At 36.9% G+C, this 22706-nt stretch overlaps 1 protein-coding gene across 4 annotated transcripts in view; it reads left to right on the forward strand.

Annotated features, from left to right (window-relative positions):
- LOC131668249 (uncharacterized) overlaps positions 1–22706 on the forward strand; it is an 87557-nt gene that overhangs the window by 23797 nt on the left and 41054 nt on the right. The gene's annotated exons all lie outside the window — the stretch shown is intronic.

Consider the following 22706-nt stretch of genomic DNA (forward strand, 5'->3'; position numbering starts at 1 on the left):
ACACAGAGGTTTTGTTGAAGTTGTAGATGCGTCAAATAATAATTCTTCTCTGTAACCCGGTGTTTTATTGCTATCGCTCTTATATATTCGTATTGATTTTCATACTTGATTGTCTCTCTTAGTGCGGAACTGATGGATGTAATTTATCGCACGAAAAGCTTAGCGTTAATATGGATCAGATTCTCTCTCTTTCTCGATGCTGTAATATTTTTATATATCAGTTCAAATTCAAAGTACACAGACAGTTTGTGCGTAGCATTCAATGCTTATTTATACAGATTTATCGATCGATCGTCGCTTTTTATTATTTTTTTCATAGTGCCTTCCAGTTACAATAGTCTTGCGCCTATTACTAAAAATTCTTTTTTTTTCTTCGTTATTGTGGATTCAACGACCTGAAATTATCAGATCACTATTAAAATATATATACAGCATGAAATACCTTTTTTCTTGAAGATCTCAATCAAGATTAATGAATCGTAAATTACGTTCATTAAAGAATAAAGAATAAATGAAGAAATAGGGAAAAAAGTCTGTTGATAAAGAAATGCCGATAAAGAAGCAAAATTTTAAATACTTAAAAGCTCATAACCATTACAAATTAGTTCTCCGTTGAAATGGCTGGACAACACTACGAAAAATATTTCATATTCCTTTTAGAAGAGTGTGCTCAACGTCCACATCGCCAACGGGCCAGTTCAATGTACGTTTCTTTCTCGTTGAAAATCCATTCAAAATCGAATCGCGTGACGGTGCCAAGACGTAGACCGATCAACGAGATGAATGATCCTGTCTGTTTTTTTTTCGTTTACCAAAATGTATTCCGCGTATCTATACTGATCAGAGGGCGCCCGACTATATAATGAAACAGGTTTCCTTACCGCAACAAACATGTGCGGCAAAGTCTTTCGACTTCCAAATGAAAGGCGTAATATCGTACGTCAACGTGGTCCGGGTGAAGGGCCAAAAACCTTCGAAAAACTGCATCTTCTGCAGATATGAAAGTGATTATCGCACTTCGGTACACAACTTTTTTTTATTATCGATTACGAGGATTAATTGGATTGATAACATTTTTCAAATTTTTTTTCGTAAACTGTCATTACTTTACAACTGTGCTTGATATCCAAAATTATCTGGTGATTTTTTCGTAACGATCGCTCTGAAAGTGGAAAGAAACAACCGTAATTAACGTACGAAATATATTATTTTAAATATCTAGAACAAAAATTGCATTAAATTTCCCTTTGGCGATCCGCTCTTCGCTTCGCTAAAACAAATACACTCGCGTGAGCTGGTATAAACGACCGATAGCATGCGCGGCACTTTGCTGGTGGCCGCCAGGCAAAAAAGGACAATACATTCCAGCGGATAATTTCGGCGGCGCGCTTTGGCCTTCGCTCCTATGTAGCTTCCTCATGCGCGCCCGAAGTAGCTTGCGAGCGAGAAGATGCGCCGCCGTTTCCATCATTACTGTTATTAAATCGGCTTGCAGCCTTCGAAGAAACGATTGTCTGCGCCCATTCGGCTATGCGTGCTTGCGTCGTTTACGTGCATGCACACACGAGGTCGGAATGCATTTTTGCCCTTTCGTTTCGACAAGGCAAGGTTTTTGGGATGAATTTCTATTTGGAAAGTGTAAGCACGTACGGACTCCGTCCTTGTTTCAACTCTTCTTGAGCAATTCTTTTGTTCTTCTCTTTTTCGGACGACGAGCCGACAGCTTGTCTTTGACAACGGAGGGGAGCCGATCATTATAGTAAATTACTTATCTCTCTTTTCAAATATCAATTTAATACCTTTGTTTACAGTACACGGAAAATGTGAAATCCATTATTTCACCTTCACTTCTACTAGATTTTCCATTCGAATGAATTTCTTACAACTCATCAATGAATTTTGTCCGCTGGTTGACGCAATCGTAAGACGATAACTCTCAATGAATAATGTATCCGCTTAACATTCCCGACGTGTCAGTTTGTATCGTCAATTTTCCGGAAACTTATCACCAATCATTCAACTTATTTTGGCGCGGCGCAGTAATCGAAAAGAAAAATCCACGCGTGTAAGCTCGTCGAAACGGTCACACGACAGACTGATGCAACTTACGTCTCAATTGATCGCGCCATTTACGAGAAGCAGGAGAGAAACAAATAATTCAATTTCGAGTGACGGTAGCATCATCATCGAGCAAATATGCGTAATTCCTCTCACGCGTGTTTGTTATGCGCGTGCGGCAAGCCACAATCCGCTTGTTTTTGGTATTACGTTGTCGTTAACGCGACACGCGATTCGTTTCACAAAACACCTTGTATTTCCTGCGTATTTATCAAATGTCCGACAGGCCTCGGCTCGGCGACCGACTGCACTTTCGGCGTTGGCGAGCGTACAAGAAAAAGCAAGGTCGGCTTGTCTAATCTCGCATTTTTTCAGAATTAGCGCTGCTTGCGCGCAAAAGAATGAGAAAAAAGAAATGCATTCTCTTTCGTCGGCGAAACGCTTCCCGCCCGGAAGAAAATTATCCGCGATGCTCGTTGCGCCCTTGGCTTGTCGCAATCTAACTGAATCTTGCGCGCGCCTTGCTCCTCGTCCTTTTATGCGACCCGTATACTCGTACCTGGAGAATGCAAGCACGTGTCGCCGAACAACTTCACGTTCATGGTTACGTGCAATCTGTCTTTCATTTGCATACGCCTCGGAAAAGTCTGTCACCTGCTGTTTATATCCGAGTTACTTTCGCTATTTTCTTTACTTCACTTTTACATCGCTCTCTTTGTCTCTTACAGCGCGTACTCGTCTGCAAGCACCAATAGCCCGATGGAAATAGTACATTGATGCTGCTTACGTATGCTTATCGGTGAATCAAAACTGTTTGATACATTGTATATTACAAGGTACCCATCTGGTTATTACAGAATTTCATCAAGTTAATAACTGCTCTTATCCAATCAATAGAAACGAACTTAACGCGACAATTATTAAATATTCACTTCATCACTCGTATCTCTGCTTGAAACATAAAATCACACTTGTGCTGTTGATGATTGCCGCGGGCAAGCGCCAGAGTCCACACGAATCAAATCAACATTGTATACGCAAACGACGCGATACGGCCGTTTCGGGATCACGCCAGTGGAGCATCGTCATTATTGCGGTCGAGTAACGAACGCTTTGACGACCTGCACCACGGCTTTTCGAAGTTCAATTTCGTCTTGTTTTGTTGTTCCAAATGGACTGGATCGAACGCAGTGAAAGACGTCATGGAACCTTTTGAAAATATCGTATCTGTCTACTCCTACGTGTAAGCTGGAAGTCCTTTCGAGAGGTGACCGTGACCTCACCAGGTCATCGACGTTCAATTGATCAGTTTCATTCACTGAATTGTTTTCTCCTACGAATAAATATTTCGCGTGCAAAATAATACGTTATTTTCCGGTCTCACGAGATACTCATCTACGTGATCGTTTTCAAACGATCATTCTGCAAAACAGGCAACTGCAAAATGAGCGGGAAACTTTACGAAAACGAAAAAAAAAAACCAACGAAGTAACAATTGCGCGGTAAAATTCGTTTCGGCACGCGTCACGCTAAATCTTGATTGGGAAGTGCTTAGATACAATACACAAAGTTTTTATCTCTCTTCCGTGATGGTATATACTCCTCACTCGAGGCGTAAATCTATACACTCGATCGCTCCGTTCTCGTTTCCCTTTAATGCATTGCGCAATCTCATAATTTTAGACATGTGGTCTTTTCTGCACGCTGCAAAAGTTGTACTTTTCCTTTCGCGAGAGAGATCAAATTCGATGTTTGTCGATGATCGACGTAGTCAACGCTTGCCGAGCGCCTTGAGCTCACAATCGTCGATTGTTGGGAGGCGGGCTAACTTTCTGTTATTTGGTTACGTAGTTGTCTCTACAAACGAAATTTCGAGAAGAGCAGAGTTTCGCAATGAGTACAAATAAGCTGCAATGACGCTGTACCTTAATTACTTCTAACACTCGTTTCGCGGATTTACAATACCTTGCGTGACTCGTGTCGATTTTATCCTGTCAACGTGCTGCTCTACGTTATTATTCCTAACGTCCTTTCAATTTATTAGCCATGCTTTTGAAACAAGAAAATTATTGACTAGATCATCGAAATATCAATTATATCTTGTCATTTTTTTTCTCTTTCAAGTTCAACTCACGCGATAGACATTGATCATCTGGGAAAATGATACACGTCAATTTGGAAGAGGGAGAAAAAAATGGTATTTTTCAATCACTCGTTCGACAACTCGACAACGACGACGCTCGCGCACTCGTTAATTTCTCACGTGAATGTTTGCATTTCGCGAGCTCGCGACTTATACGACGACTCTTATCTTCTTTGCTCTACTTATCGGCGTCGATTTTATTCGCAGCTGCATTACAATAACGTATATTGCTAGCACGCGTGCGCAGCTCTATCCTGGCCTTAATGGTTGTTCAGTCAATTAATTTGCGCACGACGACCTGTTTTCCTGATAAGCAGTGCGGCACTCGATTGGGCAACTGACACGTATACTCGCACTTTCGGCATTCAGTGAAATCGACGAATTCGAATTAACGCGAAGAAAACAGTAGTAGAGCGAGTATCTAATTGAATTAGCCTCTCGAAAATTCAAGCGGCGCTCTGAGCAGTCAATTCCTCCCGTTCATTTAACCCCGAGACACGTACTATAATACGTCGTGGCGAAAATTGGCGCGACCGCGCGTATCGCGTCCAGATGCGTACGAGTGCACTCGTAGCGCGCGCCTCAAAGCGCGTTGACTCAGCCAATCTAAGAAAGGATCTTCTCGTACGCGTGTACGTGCGAAATATTAATGTTTATATTGAATGTTGCTTCCACTTTGGTTATCTGAGAAAATCGATTCGAAGCGACGCTTTTTCGTTGACGTCCGAGTGAGAAAACGCGCGCTGTTCGCAATTCGAATCTTTTGCGTGCAAAGAAGCTTCACTCTCGACCAAGCAGCAAATCTCATTAGCTGATTAAATGCCTCTTCGTATTCAGATGTCACTAATGTGCTACTTTACATACAAAGATCACTTCTGAGAAATCACGTGTCTTTTCAGCTTGAGATTTGTGAAAAGAAAAATTTGTTCATCCGAGCATTGTAATAATTGAATAGCACGTAAATGCTTCTCGACGGCCACGAAAAAACTTGCGCGCTTGCGCAACTCCAGGCCGCAAGCTCGGAAACGTAAAGTTTCTGCACTAATCAAATTGTCATGGCGTACAATCGCGTCTCGCTATCTTTCTCTCACGAGCTGCAAAAGAAAAATGCAAATACTTCTGCGATCTCGTCGGGGATCAAACGACCTTGGCCGCGCGCGGATTTTTCGGATTGATCGCTGCTGTTGCTGCTGCTGCTGCTGTTGATGGGTTCGGAGTGCGGCGAGGTTACGCGTGCGAGGAAGTCCAGCGCATACACACGCGAACGATTGCACTACCTCGTTACATCTGACAAGGCAGCAGGCTTCGCGTCTATTTTTTTATCCTTACTTACGAGTTAATTGAGCTGTAAACCTATATTTCAGAGGGACACAGTCGATCTGCTTGTTGTGCGTATGTGCGATACCAAAACAAAGAAAACTATTTATTTACGTTTGCTGATGCCGAAGAAGCAGAAGAAAAATGTACATTTTTGCGCTTAGCAAATTTATACCTCCGAGGCACCCGAGTATCTCTGTTTTGAAGAATACAGGCATATAACTTTTTAAACTGCAGTTTATTAATAGCTTAATCGTTTCCTCAACGACTAGCAATTACGAATAAAAATAAAGAGAGCCAGCAAGGACGCGCGAGTCCTGACAATCTACAGATACAATGCGAGGGAAAAGAATAAAGCGAAGCATAATCGCGGAGCCGTCATTAAGAATCCGGTGGTACAATGCTCGTCGAGCGTCGAGCGACCGTCATGTAATAACACTCGATTACGCAAAACCTTGATCCTGAGAGAGTGAATATCTGTCGAAAATTGCCTACTCGCGCATGGGTGCAAGTTCAAGGCCGCGTTGAATCGAGAGTGACGTTTCCGGCGCAAGGTCGTCGACTCGGAAGTACATGTAATACAGGTATCGGTTCTTCGGCCCATTCCTGGTGCGTTATTCTTATGTTACGTTGATGTTTTCTTCGTTTACTTTTCTGCTCGAGTAGTGCTACGTTATTTTCGTGAAACAATGACGCTTAAAAATTTCCTTTTCATGAAACATCAAGCTAGAGCATTAAGGACGCGTCCGGTGCCGAAGCGACGAAACGTATCGCCGAGCTTTTAAAGAACTGTTTGAGTACGCTGACGAATAAAAGGAAGAGGAATTTTTTTTAAATGTTTGAACAACGCAATCAACAATGAGAGAGCGCTTACCGGCATATTTGTTCGGTTCGCTCTTGCGGTTTTTATTGTACCTGTGGGAGCCCGCGCGCGCGCGCGAGCGAGTATCCATTCTCCAGCATCTACAATGACTGGATTCGTATGCTTTTCAGTGACAGAAGTACAGAGGGACGACTAATTCTTTTTTTGCATGAAACGGCATTTTGACGTTTTTTGACCAACCTGACACTAAAGTACAAGGATATCGTAATATTAATTATTTTAATAAATTGTAATTGAGTCATTTAGATGAGAGATAATAGAAAAGTACGTAATTATTTTGTCGGTTTCGATAATTGAGTGGCATGCTAATTATTGTTTTCAAATATATTCATTAGAAAAAGTTGACTGTGGAGCCTACGTGAAGCGAGTGATTGTGCACGGCTTATTCGTGACAATTGTGCGACTGACGATTATCGTAATATCGTAATTCTTTTGACACTGAAAATCTTACTTATCTCTGAAATACAAAGAAACGGAGATGGCAGACGGCGATGAATACTTTGTGATTTAGTCATTCATAAATGTCTGCAAAATCAAAATGCTCACGTTTCCTGTTGTTTTTGTTTTCCAGTATTCTTGAACATAACAATGCTTTTACAATTTTTTTATTGTATCCACTGTAATATACGTTTTTTTCAGAGAATCCTCTTATAATTATGTTACCATCTTAATTGTAATTATTTTATTTGCGAGCAGTTGAAAAGTGCCAATTCTCGGACAATATGTCAAAGAATAACAAAGCTATTCGCGCAACGTCACTCGATAACCAATGAACACTGATACGTGATAGATCAGAACAGAGGGCAACACGTGCCGACTTCGCCTTTCTCAATTCTTTTGTTTCGTACAGCATACAGGTTCACAATACGTTAAATAGATGTCATTACTACTACGAAGCACGCAACCTATTCCCTATCACCGCCCTTGCCTTTTTTCATGATTAGACTACTGCAAGAGGCTCTAGGGATATTGGCCAGAACATTATTCTTGTTCTTCCATTTCGCTCGTCGTGTCCTATTTTCAGACTTTAGTTTGATGGAAAAATACTATTTATTCGCAATGATGAGTGTACGCCGTTCAAAATCGTGACTATTCAATAATGCTTTATGGCATCGCCGATTGAATGCGAATGTCGTATTGATTATCCTGCTGTAAAGCTGGATACTAATGATAAAACAATGCGTGTCTTGATATTTTAGTGTAAGGAATGGAGTTGAGAAATGGAGAAATAATTTTATTAGAATTTTCAATTTCAATTTTTATCCCAAGTTCAATAACTCGGGTAATGACACCGACATAAATTACCTGGTTTACACAATGGTATTAGACACTAGCGCAGGCCGCGTATCTTATAATAAAAGAGGACCGCTTACTTGCCCGTTCAAGCCCAAGGTCAAGACGAAGCCCCGAGCGCTCCCCTCTTGCCGCCGCCTTTGCGGATTTTTCCGAAACCAACGCCTTCGTTGGGCCTTGCCGTGGCACGTACAGTTCCGTCTCCCTTTCCGCTCTCTTTCTCTCTCGTTGTCAGCCTCCGGACTAAAGGTCTCGATTCGAAGCCTTCCTTTTCCGTAAAAGGTAACATGCATGGACGCTAAACTTTCCGCGAGGTCAACACGGCTTCACGGCAACGATATACGCTGGCGCAACTTGAACCTAGTAATTTCCCCCTATGAGTTTGAACAGGTTACGCGTTCCTCCAACAGCCCTTCGTTATCTCACTTGCTAATTGATAGAGTTCCTCGGACTGCTACAATTTATACTCAGTTATTTGCGCTTTACGCTTTTGCCAACGACGCGCACTCTCGCTTGCAATAGATCGTCGGTGAATCTGTTCCTAAACGCTGTACATCAATGAGGATTAAAAGCTATCGCAGATTTAAGCGCCGATTGTTATTAAAGTGTTTTTGTACTGAGCGCCGGGACGTGCCTACGTGAAAATGAAGGACGGCCATGGGGACTTGTCACGACAGCAATTAATGCGACCCATGGCACGTCGAACCTGTGTGCTGCAGATGGGGCCCGTGCCGGACTACCCTGTCCGTTTCCTCAATCGACGATCTCAATCCCTGTGGCTTTTCCCCGTGCTCTCTTCTTTCGCCGAGGCTCGACTACCTGCGCGTCCTTACAGTGAGAGCGCGAGCCCTTGCACGATTTCTACGTTTACTATAGTGTTGCGCTTGGGAAATAAAACGAAAGCGGTAGATTTGCGTCGAAGAACCGGCAAATCTTCCCTTGTTTAATCAATGCATTCTTTTCCAGTTTAGGCGCTCGTAAGCAGCTTTTTACGCGTAGAGCGTGCTCAGCGTAAAAAATTGTTCAAAACAGTAGAGGAGGCTTTTGGACTATAACTCATTATAGTCCAGGAGTCTGACTCCTCAACGTAATAGCACAACGAACGACTAGTACAGAAAACTTCCCTGTAGAGGGCTCTGCATGGAAGTTTTTCGTATTACGGAAGATTGTCAATCATAATTTCATAACCAGTAGAGGGTTAAATTAGTTATTTTCATTGCACACCGTATTTGGGTTTTTAGAAACAGAGCATATTCGGTCGGTATATCTGGCAAGGTTGTATGCGGGTTTTTAGATACCGAGAAAGCGGTGAGTAAATGAGTTTTTCACTTCTAGTGTAATAGCGCTATTATATACTAGGAGGAGACACAAGAGGGGATTCATTACACTGGAGGATGACCACTCTCCAGTGAAACTTTCACCGGCTGGCACAAACGTGTACTGTCAAAACCATGTCTTTGCCGCGTCAAAGCAAAACTACGAGTACTATTCGTTTAGCTAATTTACACCCCATGCGGTAAGTGAAAGTTTTTCTGGAGGGTAAGTCATCCTCCAGGGCAATGAATCCCCTTTCCTGCCTCCTCTTAATATAATAGCGCTATTACACTAGAAGTGAAAAACTCATTTACTCACCGCTTTCTCGGTATCTAAAAGCCCGCATACAACCTTGCCAGCTATGAAAAAAGTTTTAAATTTAAAGCACAACGAACGACTTCATACGGGAGAAGAAAATGCTTGCATCGTGGGATATAAAAGCCTCGGCGCTCGCTACACTCGCTGCCTTGGCCTTCATACTATTCCACGCTGAAAACATTTTCTCCTCCGGTGTAATGGCTCGCAATACGCTGCTGATGCTTAAATAATTAATAATGTATCTTGGGCTATATCACGTTGTATTACTTCGAGGAACGTTTTGAAGAAGGAAGCAGTGGAGCGCCCAAGGACACGCAGCGGCTGAGGATGATCTGGCCCCTTCCCCTTCAGCAAGTCCCCAGACGTAATACAACGTGGCATAGCCCAAGATACGTTCAAAATTTTTAATAATCAATTTTTTAACCCTCACCTAATTATAAGATTATGATTGAAAATCTCCCGTAATACGAAAAACTTCCATGTAGGCTCTACACGGAAGTTTTCTATACAAGTCCTTCGACGTAATATAGTACATTACGGTTCAAGTACGGGAAAGTAGATTCTTGTCTCGTGTGCCTTTCCACTCTCGCTTCGCTCGGGCGTAAACACCACGCGATACAAGAATCTACTTTACGTCGAAGGAACCAGGCTCCTGGACTATAATGAGTTATTATAGTCCAGGAGCCCCCTCCACTCTACTGAACAACTTTCTACATTGAGCACGCTCTGCACGTAAAAAGCTGCTTACGGCGCCTAAACTGAAAATAACTATTCTTCTTTATCGCTAGCTCTGCGAGCAGAGTAAACGACCGTGCTGCGTTCATTTCACGCTGAGCGCGTTTGACGCTTTATTTGCTTGCTTCGCTTGCCGCTTCTCTATATTAGCGTGGCTCGCTCATAAAAGAAAAAGAAGAAGAGAGGTAGAACCAGAAGGCTTACATAAAAGAAGGAAAGAATAGCAGAGTGACGTCACTGCCTCGACGAAAGACATCATCGAGAAGCGAGCTTGCAACTTGATGCCGCACACGTGTCGTCACACTCAGAACATTGATGACGAGATAATGAAAGACGTCTCGTGACGTAGACGTTGTGTCTGTTGTGGAGTTGATGTCAAAGAATCGGATCAATGAAGTAAGTGACCAAATGCGGGCATCTTTTTTCGGTTTCACATCGACTTTCGATGAAACTGTAAAATCCATTTGTCATTCATTAATGGAGGTTGATAGATTAGATATTTATTTAGGTGACAACAAGTTTCTGTGGAAACAGTGTTTGTTCCAGATACATTTTGGGTTCAGATGGATTATTTTCGAGAATAATGAATTTCTTTATTTTACTTACACAATTTTTATATATAGATATACATAACTAATGTATTTTTAATGTAATGTATCCATAGTCCAAATATAAAGATACAGTAGTTAATAAATACAAAAAGATTGCAACTGTTGATCACCTGACCTTTGGTGTGGGTGTCTGTTATACATCATGTTCGTACTGAAGAGTTAATGTCTATATATTTCATGGTGTAATTGCGTGACAGTCTTATACACAATTGCTGCATGAAAATGCGACGGAAACCAGTCATTTGACGTGTATGTGCGATTCTCTCGGCGAATAATTTCATTTGCGCATGGAACGTTACTAAATTTTGTGAAATTCACCTCATTATCTTTTGTATTGCAAGGGCATTGTATAACATACAAGAATTGCTTTTTTTATCAAATATTTTCAGTAAAAGTGAACTATAATACTTATTTATACTCAAGTTTATGATGTCATTTCAAAAGTGCTTCAGCTTCATAAAAATTCCCGATGGGTATGAACTGATACCTACTTAAATTTTTGATAACAATTAGTCACAGTTAATGACGATAGCTACGTTCACATATCTTATCTTATAGCTCTACCTAATAAATTTTGAAAGTCAAAATAGTTTCATAGGCAGACAAACAAAAAGTTATTTAAACTTTGATTTCCCATTAGTTTTCGCGAAATAAATTCTCTTTATTTTGGTAGTATTCAAATCGCTGATTCTTTAAGTGAATTGAAAAGTAATGGCAAAAATCGAGGGAAAAATCGAATGTGCACGTGAAACCTACATTGTAAAAAGTAGACTTGTAGTTTCGTTTCTTTGTATCTATCCTCCATCACGCGTTGTCTGCCGGAACTAGTCGAGTGGCATTATTCCGTGGCGTGTGTGACTGGTTCCACGAAGACGTCACGAGAAAAGACGTTTGTTTAAGAAAAATCATGCGACTGTAAACGGGTTCACCCACTTTTACAATGCCATATGTACTTAATCCAAACTGGTATGTTCAAAAGAGATTATTGCTTATTGACAATTTTCTAATGTTTCTTTTAGAATGTAAATTTACTAATTATGATTTTGTTAGTATGCTTTTTGTCTAAACGATATAAATGCTTTTAAATGAGATCGATATATGTTATTGCCCAGTTAATTTACATGGAAAATAAAAATTTTGAGATCCAAAATGCTAATCAAATCATTATTAACATGAGAATGGAACAAAAACTGAAAAATCAATCGTATATTTTTTTACAGCAATCATTTGTTCATAAATTGTTATAAAACGTGCTATGTAGCAAACGGAAAACTACAAAATAATTGTATATTTTGTTTTAAAACTATTATTTTACGTTTTATTCGAATGAGATATTACGAGTTCGCGTTTAATCTTATTGCGCAGTTCATTCAGATTCATCTTGATAGGTGCTATAATTAGCACAGAATAACAGAGTAATACACGCATTATAATTTCATTAAATATTTAACTACGTTAATAAAGTAAATAAAAAATTACACGTCTACCTATTAACTTATATTATTAATGGTGAAAAATCTATGCATAATAATTGACTTTATATTTCAAGACTATTGTTTCGTTGACATACAGAAAAATCATATTTATTTTAGTAATATTTTTCCATTTTTCCAATGAACGTTCTTGTCATGATTTGCCGATTGTGCGATTATCACAATACTCAACACTATTTGCGAATAATTTGCAAACAAGCTGTGTAAGCACATCTGTTTAAATAAAAAAAACTTACGATTATAACAGATGTGAAAATAAAGTAACTTGAATAGCTAAAAAAAGGTTTCGTTACAAAATTAAGCATTCTTATCATCTCTAACCTTATGACACGACTATTGAATATTTAGATAAACTGCTATATTCTTTCTTTTAAATTTATATGTTTCGTTAAATTATAACAGATCCAATTTGATATTATACAGTTTTTGAATTTTCGGAAGGGACTCCGTCATTTTTCGATATTTTTTATAATTCATGCAAAGTTTTATTGTATAACAACAGTTTCACAACTCGTATTGTCAAACTTCTTTGCCCTTTAATATAAAAAGTCCACATTAGTCGCAATTTTATTATACGAGAGTATACAATCAATGTGAAATAATTGTAAAATAACATAAGGAGCAAATATATTCTTGATTAATTCGCTGTCAGTTCTTCGTGGTAAATAAAAATAGTAAAGTTCTTTTAAGAAAATTTCGTCAGTTTTTCAACTGTACATTTCTATCTGAGTATAAGATAACCAAGCTTTACTTGATTTGCCATGATTACTTTCTTAATAAATTATCTTGGTCTATCAGATAAAAACGTTTTCATCTAATCGAGAAACAGTAATTAGGTGTATGTTTAATCACTTTAAAATGGTATTACAAGATCTTTTTCTTTTGTTCTTTTACTTAATTTATAAATTAAACGTTCACACTTAAACGTTACCAGCGACCTTTGTAAATTTGTATAATAAGAAAAAATTATCTATTTATCTTAGAATAACTTATGAACTTATGAACTTTGCATGTTTTATAAGTATTCACTATTTTAATGATACTCTTGGACGTTTTGAATATAAGACTCAGAATACAATTTTAAAATATAACGAAAACAGCATACAATCCAGTATTAGAAATATTATTAGAACTATTACTTCGATTAGTCCAAGCTTTTTGAAAATCTATTAACATTATTAAAAATAATTGCAGCATGACTAATTATAAATCACTCTTAAACAAATCGTGGAAACTGAAATTATACGATTGTGTGAATTGTTTATTATTTTTTGTAGAAACAGATAACCTATATCTGGACTTGCTTTGGAAACGTGAATCTACGGTTCAACAAAAATAATGTACAAGTAGAAATACGTCGGCTATTGCCATCAATGTGCCAGAAGACACCTAAGCAAATTTGTGTGTGACCATTTATAGATCAACCGGATTTCGGCAGATCTTGGCAGTTCGTACAAATTTCTCTGATACAATTCTATCACGATTAAACGAAATGTATTATGAAAATTTTTTTCAATTTAAGATTTAAAAAAAAACAAAAGAAACAAGTTAAGGATTTTATTTTAAAATAACACATTAGAAACATTTGAGATTTATTATAAACATTCATGTAGAGTTAGGACTTGAATAGGTAGTTAATTTGATTTGTTTCTGTTTCAGGTGAGTTTAAAAATTGCTTTACTGATTCGTATTGTAAACTCTGAGTTAAGACCTACACTGTTCAATGTTGATTTTGTTTTCTAAGTTGATAGTCGATCCTTCGATAAATGTTATTGTTGCATACACCAAAAATAGTTTTGTTTTGAAGATTTCAAAATCACAATTGAAAATACCCGATGGCTTTGAAAGATAAAGTTATCTGAAAATAAATTCTATTGCCCATTTTACGGCCCTCTAAATGAGTCATAAAACAGAACGGGTATAACCGCAAAATGAAAAAATAAATTGTCAGTGATGTTAACACTAAAGCAATCAATCGCATAGTTCATCACCATTAGATATAATAAAAACGTAATCGATGAGTTTCGTTCGAATCTTCATCCCGTCTTTTCTCTGCAGAATTTATTAATATCGTTTCACATGGTATATCCGCATAATTCATTGAGTAAGCATGAATGGATAAAACAAAAAAACATCGTGTGCATAAATAAAAGTGAAATGTAATAGGAAACATGAAGGTGAAAGGGAGTAACGTGCTCCGACTGATAAGTCAAAGATATATCGACCTTTCCGAAGGTTCTCCTCTCTGTGACAGTCGACCTTGTCCGCTAACGTCTACTCCGATCATTAATTTATAGGCAGTATGTAATGACATTTTGCGCACTCGTGCACATAGGTTTATTATATTTTCCGTTGCGATGACTAAATACGTACTTTTTTGACGAATTTTTCGTTTTTACGTGATACTGTTTCGTGTAACATTTTAATCTGAACATTGTCACGCACATCGGCAGTTGGCTGTTTTAATTGCGAAAATTGAGATTTTTCTGCGTATAAAATGTATTATTAATCTAAATGATACTAATTACAGTAACGCAATTTACATTTTTCGAAATGTTTCACTAAATTTTTTTCTACCACTAGTAAAATGTTTATTGGCCGCTATCGCAAACGAGTAAAAAGTTACTTATAAAAAAATCTTTGTCATGTAGCTCCAAGCAAAGCTAATTTAGCCAGAGGTTTGAGAGCTTTTAATTACATGCACGAACATGTATGAGTCATTAGTCTACTTTTTTTTTACGATCCAAGCTTAATGTCACTCGTGTGATAGTTCTTTACGCGACGAATTACTCAAGTACTTGCTTTGCAAGGCCAGACACAAAGCTCAGCCTTGTTGAAAAGAAGCTCTATCTTTAAAATAAATTTCCCGTAAGAGAAAAAAAGAAACCTAAATTCATTGGTGTCTCTATATGTATTTACTCTTTGGTAGTTTTTTGCTTTCTCCCGCTAGCTTTTACTTCGTTATTGCTTCTACTCACGCCGAGTAAGATTAAAGTTTAGCGTCAATGTTGAAATACCTCACTCGAAGATGCTCGTGTAATTTCGATCACCTTGTAATGTTTGCAATTCTTTTCCCAAAAAATAAAGAGACGGACTTACTTTTTTATTAAACCTGCTCGATTGTATTTTTATTTTCTAAGAATGATCGTTCTAAGATAACTAAAATAAACATTGTTCCTGCTAAAAGCCATATTTCCAAGCGCACTCAACTGCCGGACCATATGGAATCACGTGTAGACGAGTTTCACTTTCACTGAATTATTCATTATTATTCGTTCACTGTCATCGTGTGTCGTTGGTCATTCGTCACGTGTGCTTTTCTCCGTGTTGGTCCAAAATATCGGATATGTCGTCGTTTAAGCGTCAAGGAAAGCAATTTATTTTGACATTCGACAAACAAAACATCGTTAAATATTTCCGTGCGCAAAAAACAAGATAAAAGAATAAAGGCAAAGAAACGTATGTATAGCGAGCGTTCACGCCCTCGTCAATGAAACTGCGCCGTACGTATGAATGCGAACAAAGGAGGAAGTGCAACGGTGGAAGATTTTTTGCATCTTTAACATTGCTTCATTTGAAAGAAGAGTTTATAAGGACGCTCTCCGTTTCTATCTGGATCGATCTGTTTCGCCTTGTCATTGGCTGCGGCTTTTGTGAGACAGCGAAATTTTCCTTCAATTACGTCTGCATCACTTGGATCTGTGTTTTATTTGCCACTTTGTTATGCACACTGTCTTTTATTTGGTTACTGAGAGCTGTATTGTGCAGTTACTGTGGTTGTAGTTTTAAGGATCATTTATTTTCGATTTGAAATAATAACGTCATTTGTTTATTAAAGACTTACTATTTAGTCTGTTGAAAGATTGTTTATAATTGTCTGATATCGAGGATCGGGATCAATCACTTTTGATTGAATTACTTTTTTCGTTTTATTAAAAAAATATCTCTCTGGAAATTGTCAAATTATTTGACTTCATACGACGCGCAGATGTATTTTTTCCATTGTTTCTTTATCACAAGCTTATCTGATGCTGGACTGCTGAACCGTTACAGCGTATCGGTATAAGCCAATATCAATAAATAATTGTTTCGAGAGAAAACAATATTTACATGTGTGCAACTCGTGTTGTTGATTGAGCATTATGATGCTCAATAAAGCAATAATAATTATAAAAGGAGTGTACAGCTTTGACGGATTAACATGACAATAATATTGTGAAATTATCTGAATACTTTGAGGTAAGTGTATATTTCCAGGCCAAATAATTTTTTTTATTCATCTTAATTAGTCTGGTACAACTTTAAGAGCCTTTTTTATATCAGTGAATCTCAAAAGTAATCTATATTTTATTCAAAAAGGTAAGCTTATGAAAAGCCTTACGACTTTTATTGAAATGAGTTATATGGTACCATAAACCTTGTGCTTCATCTTCCTATAACGAGAAAAGGTAATTAAAGAAAATTACCTTGGAATGGCTGAATCGCTTGTTAAAACATTGTTTCAAGTGATTAGATGTGTTATTAATGAATGTTTGCTGAACTGTACGATGATTCTGAGTGAAACTCCTTGAGTTACCACTCCATTGTAAGATTTTATTACCATACTGAATTCAAAGTAAAATTTCATGAGCTAACATTCCATTGTAAGTTTTCGTTGCGATGATAAATGTGTGGAAAAAACAACTGCTACCATTTATATGCCATTTATTTAAAATTTCTGATTATAAACAATCAATGATTTATTATGAATTACCTATTTATGTTCGTTTATACCTAGTTAAGTAGGAATTCGAAAAAAGATATGGGGCTTACTTCATAGAGTTATTTAATATTTCGAGATGTGTGAAATTTTCAAACACTAGCGTCAGAAAATATTTAAACTTAATTAAGATGTGTAAGAAGAACTTTCTAATTTCTACAATTGTTTGATCAATAAATCATCGGCAGTTTTTCGAAAATAAAACTAATAGTATCATGTTATATATATGTAATCTTCTGATATTTAGAATAAGAAATTTATAAAAATCTTTTAAATTTTATCAACGGTAAAATGACTATAATTTAATGTACCTTTGATCGAAACACTATGTCAGGCACACAAGCTAAAATTAACTTACAATAAATTTCATATATATTTTTGAGTTTGCTTCATCTAAAGTTTGCTACCACTTAATAATTGAAATTCGATAGGTTTGCGATTTTCGTTACCACTGTCACGGCTATAGTTGTGTTCGACGTGCAGAAGCGTCTAGCAAATGTCTGGCTTAACTCCAAAACACTAAATACACCCGCACTTTGCGAGCTACGTTTATTTTTGATTTTCCGAATAAAACGAGTGGACGGACTTCAGACTGATGCGTGTACTTGGTTTGGTATCGTGTGTACTGTCTTTTATTTTTGGGATTCTGGTGATTCTGGATATTTTTTAAAAGTGTTTCGTTTATTAAAATTGTCGTCTCACGGAAGCAAATAATGTGAACTAATTTATGATTAAAATTTCTCATATAACATATTTGATTTAACAGATAAATTACTTATTTACTTATTGGTGCTGCCATAACTTTGACTTTCATTATTTGTCGTCACAAGTTTCATTCGTCATTTTTATACAATATCAAAATATAATTGAAAATTTTGCACAATACAAATCACCATAACCTTAACAGCAGCAACTTATAGCGTTACATCATTTCATACAACATATTGAAACATTTGGCTACCGATACACAAAAACTTACGTCAGCAGGGAAAGATTTATCGTCCCGTGAAATTATGATGCGACGGTGTCGAACTACGTAGCGATGTGCTACAGGTTGCTCCCCGGCGGCAAAAATCGTCACGGGACGTTTCTATCAATATTTTGCATTGATTTACGTTGGCAGTGAGAGCCAATATTCGTGAAAATACCGTTAGCTCGATACTTCTTTTCTTGGCACACAAATGCTTCTTTGCGAAAGCCTGTGCTTTTGCGATCAAAATTCAAGTCAGAGTGATAGAATTATGGATGATTTTAGTTAATTAGGTTTCGTATTAGTGACGGAGACACGTGGGTGACCTGTCTGATGACCGTGAGTGTTAATGGACTGCGATGTTTGCTTTGCTCTTTCTAGTTTTTTAGATGATCCTCGTATAATAGCTTTACGACTTTTCGGCTTGGTTTTATTGCATATTTACACAACATGGCATTACGAAGCTTCTTCATGGAAAACTACATAATATTTTTGGATTTTCCACATCCAGCAATTATTTCTATTTTATTGTTCGGCTTTATTTATCCGGTTTGAATAATTATTTGCCTTAAACTTAAAGTACGTGCATCTACAGCTTCTAGAAAATTCTCTAACACGACGAAAGAGAAGAAAACCTGTTAATATTGAAATCGCTAACGATACTATAATGGAAGAAAATCTGCAAAGTAAATACAAATGCTACCTTTATTATTAGCATGAAAATCGTTGCGAAGCATTCTATCGGTAACTCCTCTGTGAAATTCTTGAGCTCCGTTACTCAAGAAGAGTAATAATCTACGCAAAACTACGAGCAAGAAAACATGCGTAAGCTTAAAGAATTTGAGTTTAGTTTCTTTGATGCTCTAAGCCACAATATAAAGACCATTCTTTTACAGCTTTTACACACGTGCAGGACTCTTTTTATGACTTTGAACAACAATTTGGGACGCGACAGCGGTGGTAATACGTTTACAACTTTAAGCTACATGCCAAGACTTTGACGTCTTGCGTGAAAGTACAGCCTTGTCTTTATTTTTAAGAAGTATCATTGTTTGCATTTGAGTCGTAAAGTATAAAATAGCATTTCTGGCGCTAATAATTAGCATTAATAAATGATTGCATGAGAATACTGCAAAATTGTCGTCAATTTAACAGGAATAAATGTGACGTTACGTCAAACCATGACCAGTGTCAAGGAAAAATTAAAATGAAATAAAACGGTCTAGTCGTCAATAACAAAACTGCAAAAAAAATATCTGTATTTCTAATAAAACGCAATTGAGGAGAATTCGTGTACTGCTTGCACCGATCGAGAAAATTAGTCCCATTTGTGATTTGTCATCGTTCTCGAACAATATACACGCAAGGAATTGTGTAAGATAAAGGTAAGCAGCAAAAAAGACGAATATAATGGATTCTCGAGTAAAAAACACAAGTGCAAGTAAAAAAGAAAAAGAAAAATCGACCTACGGTTATATAAGCTAAACGGATAAATTTGTCGCAACTTCAAGAAGGAATTACATAAATTTATCAATGGACTATATACGAGTATATCACAGCTGTGCAAAGAACAAAATCATTTCAGATTAAATATCAGTGGAATCTTTCTATAGATTTTTATAGTTGATCGGCACTTTGTCCTTACAATTTTTTTCAAAATAAATGGCACCCCAAATTTCCCGAAGAAAAAGAATTAAACAAGCATTAAAATCATATTTCCATACAATTGTGATTCGCTAAAAATACCTCTAGTTGCCAACCTGCGTCACGGGTTACTTCTTTCTTCTATTTTTGTTTTATTCACTTTTTTTCTTTTTCTGACATTTCACAAACTAAAGATGCCTGCTTCGAAATACACATATATTGCTGAAACTTTTGCGTTGTGGCGACATTGGCCGATTTCCAAAGCGAAGCAAAAGCGCACGCGACGATCAAGTTCGTGGTCGATGCCAAGTATCCACGTTGTCTTAATACTTGTGGGGAAAATCTTCGTGTGCGAAGAAATCAATCGCAACGTGGATATGGAAATTACAACGTGGAGCAGTGGCTCGCTGGAATAAATATTTGTTTTGACAGATGAATAAGTAAACTTCTTTTTCTGGCATCACGTCTCGATAGTTTTGCTCATCCAATTAAAGAACTTTTTACTTCGGAAATTCATGTGATCGAAAATAATCTCTAAGGGATATTTTAGATTTAAAAATCAAGCTAACCCAACCCAATTACACGTTTCAAAAGAATTAAATCGTGAGACATTTGTTCATCCGGTTAACTCCATTGAGGGTTGCTTTATCGATGACACTTGACATTCAAATTGAGCGATCTATATCTTGTTATCTATACCTTCAACCTACAATTTCAATAATGTTGGACTCGTACATATTCATAAAAACATATTAATCTACTGTATCTTGTTCGTTGTGGAAAAATCACAACCATTTTTAAGGATTTTAAATGTGTTATAAAGAAGAAAAAAAAACTTCAATCGCGTGAATATTTACGAAAAAATGGTTAATGCGTCGAAAATACTGTGGAATTAAATAGAATACAACATATAAGCATTTTTTTCCTTAGTTATGTGATGATATAATCCAGAAGAGCGCCGAAATTTTCTTTTCACCTCCCTTAAAGCTCCACTTAATTCTAACGAAACATATAACTTTTAATTAAGATTTGCCATAAAATATAGCGTTTTTGTGAAAACTTCTTTTTGCGATGTCGATTATTAACCCTTACCTCATTGTAAAACACATTTTCCATGACCGTCTATCGCTCGCGTATATTAAATTGCCAATTTATCATCGATCAAAACATATTCCACTTCGACACTTTTATAAAAAAAAGGAGAAAAAAATTTTCGAGTGACACGACTCCTTGTTTGGTATAAGGCTACCACGACGGCCAAGTAAGTAACAATCATGCGCGCGGCGAAACTACGTCAAGTGCGCGCACCTGATAATATAAACGTCTAAGCGAGGATCTTGCGCAATGCATCACTATAATTTTACGAATTGCATCTTATTTTCGTTTATTTTCTTCTTTTCTCGCTCTAATTTTACACTACTGATAAGGACTGACAGGGCGCTATACTGATTGAAAATAATAATAATTTCGTAAATTCGGATAAATGATAAAAACTGATTATTTTTTGTCTATGCAATGACAAAGCTGATATTGAATATTACAGTTATGATATGCTCGGCAAATGTTTACGAAAGGCCTTGCTGAGGAGAAAAAAATCACTATAATGAAATATCGTAATTTTTTTTTTTGTTAATCATGGAACTCGATGTTCATTAAAAACTGCATTTAAATACCTGAGCACTTCATATCGTAAAATTAATTTTTGTTCTTGTATTTTACCGACTCGTATGAGTTTCTGAATCATGCTGATATTTATTATTCTAGCCTACTTTTGAGATAAAAATAATTTTAATACAAATGACATGGTGTTGCAGTTCATCTTTCTGTAATCATACGACAGTTAAAACTACTTGTCTTTCATGGTCTGCGCACTTTACAAAAATCGTAGCGAAATAAAAATAAAGTATTAGTCAAATAAAAAAGATATAGTTTTCAAAACTATAACTTTTTTATCATGTAAACAAGTCGGTTATTAGAAATGGCAAATCGATAACGATTGACACTGACGCATGTACTTGAAAGCCACTACGAAGATCGATTGAACTTCCTCTCTTTCTCTCTCTTTCTCTATCTCTCTCTTAGGTGACATATTTTTACTGAAAAAACGAACGCGTTCTATCCTTTTATTGCCAACGGCGACGTTGTTAGTGGAGCAGCTCTGCAACAATGACCCGCTGACATGAAAACTTACTTTTCCTCCCTTATCAGCGTGTGCGAGTTCTTCAACTCATCATCTATACTTATAATGCAACCATTTTCATTTTTTTTCAGTTTTATTTATCCATTGCTGATTGTAGACTCGGGGGCTCGTGCACTGACTGTATACGTACGCTCGCGTTATCATGGCCGTGTGAAGTAGAAATTAAAGATTGATCGCATTGATTTAATTATGATTGAAAAGGAGAATTGTTTCAATAGATCGAAACATTGTTTCTCATGATACTGTTCTTAGATTTCTTAGTTTCTTAGATTTATACTGTTAATCAAGTATTTCAATAGTAGACGTACGATAGGATCAAAATAGCGTCATCATTTCTTAATAAATCATACAAAGAATTTTAAAAACAAAATTTGTATTAATATTTTATTTGTTTGAAAGTGTTTGAGCGTCTGAACAGAAGCCTCTTAGATAATTAAATTAAAAATCACTTATCACTGTTGCATGTATAATTATTGATAACGAATAGGTTTGATTCATTGTTACTTGATAATTTTGATCCAACAAAAATTAATGAAAGTCAAGAATACATTAGAAGTTTGTACATGTGAATAACTTTACAGAAGTATTACAGAATAACAGAATGCTTGTCATCATGAAATTTGAAATTTTATAATCGGCATCAAAAAGTACAAGCACCTTTGAATATAAGTGATCGTCGATCTCTCTTACGCAACTCAGTTTTTGTCGAAAGTAAGACTCGATCGGTCATCGCAGCGTATCCGTTGATATAAAACAAATTACAAATTAACGAATCCCCGAAATAATCGCAATTCATCATATCCTTATCGGTTATAGTCATCGTCTCACGTTATCGCCGTCACGGAATGTGCGTCTCGTCGTAGGGGATATAAACATTCGCAAAAGTAAGGCTTATTTACAACTACTGCACGTGTGGTTTCTCAATTGCTAGTGTCATTGATTGCTTATCGATAATAAATAAATGGAAG

Source organism: Phymastichus coffea, unplaced genomic scaffold (genome assembly GCF_024137745.1).
Source record: "Phymastichus coffea isolate CEN01 unplaced genomic scaffold, Cenicafe_Pcof_1.1 PCOF00075, whole genome shotgun sequence".
NCBI lineage: Eukaryota > Metazoa > Arthropoda > Insecta > Hymenoptera > Eulophidae > Phymastichus > Phymastichus coffea.